Source organism: Cricetulus griseus (assembly GCF_003668045.3).
Source record: "Cricetulus griseus strain 17A/GY chromosome 1 unlocalized genomic scaffold, alternate assembly CriGri-PICRH-1.0 chr1_1, whole genome shotgun sequence".
Taxonomy (NCBI): domain Eukaryota; kingdom Metazoa; phylum Chordata; class Mammalia; order Rodentia; family Cricetidae; genus Cricetulus; species Cricetulus griseus.
Window position 1 is genome coordinate 75,931,057 of NW_023276807.1, and position 4,298 is coordinate 75,935,354.

A 4,298-nucleotide genomic window follows, 5' to 3' on the forward strand; every position below is an offset into this window, starting at 1 on the left:
TTTGCACTCCTGTGAGTTCTGTCTCAGTGAAGACACAGCTCCTGGCTCACCGACTTATAAGGCCTGCTGATAACAGGAATTACTGGATCCCTCTAGGCTGCTTTCACTTCTCTGAGGAACTCAAGATCATGGGTTTCAATCCCCAAGGAAATGAAGACAATGGGTTGGACTTCAGGGAGATCTCTGTCTTCTTTGCCCTTGTAAGGAAAGTGGCATGCTTAATTTAGGCACCAGCCTCCTTAAAGCCGGTCATAACCTCAGAGGGCAGGGGTGGAGCTGGGGGTCAGTTCTGACCTCTGGACATATCGCCTATGGTAGCTTCCCATAGGCCTTTTTCTGACAGTTCATTAACTTGGAAGTGTCCACCCAGAGGAGCCATCTGCTGGGGAAATAAAGATTTGGTAAATATTTGCTGCTAGATACATCTATGCAGTCAGTGACTCTAGCTAACTCCATAGGTTTAAAAGGTCAGGTTTAGTTTGAATGAAATGAGGCAAAAGATACCTTGGAATCTGAGGAGGCAAGATGAAGATCCCACGAAGAACAAAAGTGTCACAGGTTGAGTCCCTCAGAGGCAGCAGAAAGAAACAAGTAAAGTCCCCATGATGGGTAGGGATGGGCCACATGATCCAAACAGGTGTTTCCAGTGGTTGACGCTGCTGTGTACAGGAATGAGTGAACAGCATACCATAATCCTGTAATGTGTAAAGATTATTTCATCATCACATTTCACCAGCAGCCTTGGGCTTGGGAGGAGGAGGGAGCACCATTTATGATTGTGTAATTCTAACAAAATTCACCTGTGTGAATTGACATGTCCAGAAAAAAAAAGCCACACCCACCTTAGAGATTCTGTAACGCTGATGGACTAATAGAACTACTGTGACTGTAGAGTCAAATTATCTTGCAGCCATTTTTAGTGCCCTTTAAAGGTCATTCATTGCCAGCTTCTCTGCTTGATGTGACATCCTTGTGATAATCAAGTGAAACCCTTTTGGAATACACAAGCAGATCCCTGACTTCCAGTAATCCAGAATCCAAGAATGTCGTCAAATAGCAGCTGAGGCCAATAACATGAATTTTTCCCAATTTGCTGGAACCCCCTACCCTGTATTCTCTGTTTCTTTTGTTTTGTTCCTATAAAAACACACTATGAGGGTGGAGAGATGACTCGGCAGTTAAGAGCACTGACCACTCTTACAGAGGTCCTGAGTTCAATTCCCAGCATCCACATGGCCACTCATCATGGTCTGTTACTCCAGTTCCAAGGGATCTGACACCTTCTTCTGGCCTCCACAGACACCAGACATGCACATGATGCACCTGACACCCACGAAGACAAAAAACCCATACAATAAATGCATAAATAAATAAAAAATTTTAAATTCTAAAACTTGTTACCGCATTGGGACACGGTATTTGGGGTAGTCCAGATCTGTGCTTCTAGGACATGCCACTTCTAGGACATGCCACACATATTTGGTTCTCATATTCCCTTTGAGATGAGAGCTATATTTTTGCAGACACCTTTGTATCAGTTGGTGAAACAGGCTCTCGGTTTTGACCCTACATGACAGCCTAGACATAGGGCTGAGCTTGGGCTTGAAGAAAATCACCATATGAAGGGAAAACCCAAGTCTCATGCTTTCAGAATTCTTAGAACTGTCTTTCTCTTTTTCTGAAACAGGGTCTCTAGCTCGGGCTGACTTCAAACTTCCTGTGTAGACAAGAATAACCTTGAACTTCTGATCCTCCTGCTTCCACCTCCTGAGAACCACCATTCCCCATTCAGGCACTTTTGGAGGCCAAACCTCATATGTGCTAGGCAAGCATCCAACCAACTGAACTATCTCTCCAGCCTGTTTAAAGGCTCTTGTTTGACAGAAAGGCCATATTCCTTGATAGGGCCTTTGCCCCTCACATGCTCAAAGTCATGCACACTTCCTCTCCCACGGCCTCCCTTCACAGTCTGGTTTTCATTTCTCACCCCAGAGCATTTGCATCACCCCTTACACCCACTACTTTCTGTGCGATCAGGCAGGGCAGGGCCTCTCTGTCTAAAGACATAGAGCAGTTATGTTGGTATCAAGCTGATCTTTCCAGCCTGACCATAAGGGACTGGACCAAGAATCAAAAGAAGCAGAGGCCATATGAACTATGCAGTTTCTTGCTTTAAGGGCTTTGTGGTTTCTTAGATTCAATTTATTTACTTACAAACTTCTTACTTTGAAATAATCTCGAATGTACATACAAATCTCAAAATTGAGAAGAGCCCAGCTTTTCTTTCTCACTAGTTGGTATGTATTCAAGTTTTTCATTCAAGAGGGGTCTCCAGACAGTGTGATTCTTTACCCTTAAACATCAGGGTGTGTTTCCCCCGAACAAGTAGGTTTTCTTGACAACCAGATGAGTGTTACCAAGACCAGGTTTACCAGTTACAGAATTGTTACCTAATCTATAAAATTACTTCAGGTTTTGCCAGCCATTTTAATAATGCCCTTCTGAGTATTTTTTTTTTCTGGATCGAATCTAAATTATGCATTTGCTTAGTAGTCTTGTCTCAGGTCACCTTTAATCGGTTACTGGAGTTGTTAGGGCAGAGCATTCTTGACAAGCCAAGCTCATCACCATCCTCATTGGGCCTTAAAGAGGCAAGTAAAGCTGAAAAAAGAAAAAAGAGGTCTCTTCAATTGGTCTCACAGTGAAGAGAGACAGACAGACCAGTGGCTGCCAAGTCTATCCTCGGAGTTTTGGCAGGACAGTTAGCTTTAAATGGAAGACAAAAGGTATGTATAGCTAAGCAATGCTGGTCAAGGTGTGGCCCTGCCCATCACTGATCCATCATTGTCTTGTCTGTCCTGGAAGTTGGATAGAAACTGTCAGACCTGCATGAAATCACATCCTGGGAGGCAAGTCCCCCTCTGGCTGACAGGAGGCTGAGATCCCTTAGAATATCTTTGTTACATGACTCCTCCCTCATTCATGACCTTGAGCTTTTGGAAGTGCAGTCCAGTTACTTAGTTAAAGTCAGAGTCTGTGTGACACTAAAGCTCTCTGAGTGTGTCTGCCGATCCTCCCGTGTGGTGCCAGATACTGCTGTTTACGCCTCTTGGACTCTCGTTCTCTGTCTCTCCTTGCCTCTCTTTTTCTTCTTTCCTTCCTTTCCTCCTTCCTTCCTTCTTTTCCCTCTCTCCTTCCCTTTCATCCCTCCCTCCCTCCCTTCCTTCCTTCCTTCTCTTCTCTTCTCCCTCTCTCCTTCCCCTCCCTTCCTTTCTCCCTTTTTCCTTCTTTTCTTTCTTTCTCAGGTGGGCCAGGCTGGCTTCAAACTCACTATTTAGCTGAGGGTGAACCAGAGTTCCTGAGCTTTCTGCCTCTACCTTCCAAGTTCTGAGCTAAGAGGCATGCACTACCTCATCTATCATGGGATTTCTTAGATGAGCATCTCCTAGCATTCCAGGACAACTGGGAGAGTGAGACACAGTTAACAGGCGTGAATTAAAAGTGCTTAATAACTCACACTAAATTATTGCTATTTGATACCTTATATGAGGGATAGTTTCCTTGAACTGTGTAGGGCAGGCTACTTCTATGGAAAGACAATTATAAAGTAATTATAATGGCTGTGGATACTAAGCTGTAGTAGACTACACATTTCACAGCCTCCTGAACACTACTCTTCTCATTTTATGGTTGAGAAGTTATGCCTAAGAGTGGACAATCACCTGACCCACATCTCACAGCAAGTATGAGGCACATCCAAGAATATTTGACTCTAAAATGTGAGCACTGGTCAGCCACCTACATCATTTCTTCTCCACATGGAATGATGACAAGCTCTGCCACCATTCCAGCTCAGAACATGGAGAACAATTCACAGTCTCCCTATCCCTGGATTACCAGCAACAAAAGATTAAGCTCTGTAGTTTGAATCTTCCTGGTTTAGCTCAACATCTCAACCCAAGTAACAGCCAGAGGTACAGCTGCTGAAGATTAAATATGTTTATTTGTGAAGAGTAGAGCACTGAGGTGGTCAAACATGTGCCCCTTAGAGCATGGCAGAGAGGTTGAGATAGGCAGAAGCTTTTAAAGGTAAGGTGAGGAGACTCCCACAAAATAATGTCAAATAGTAATCTTGGCTGCAGTGATTAAAATAATTGCAGTTGAATAAATGGGAGGTTAAATGGACAGTTCCTAGACAGATATCCTCAGTTTTTCAAGGGAATCTCATTGGGGGCAGTTCAGGCTAGCCTCAAACTTATTCTCCTGCCTCAATCTTTCCTGTGCTGGGATTAAAGATG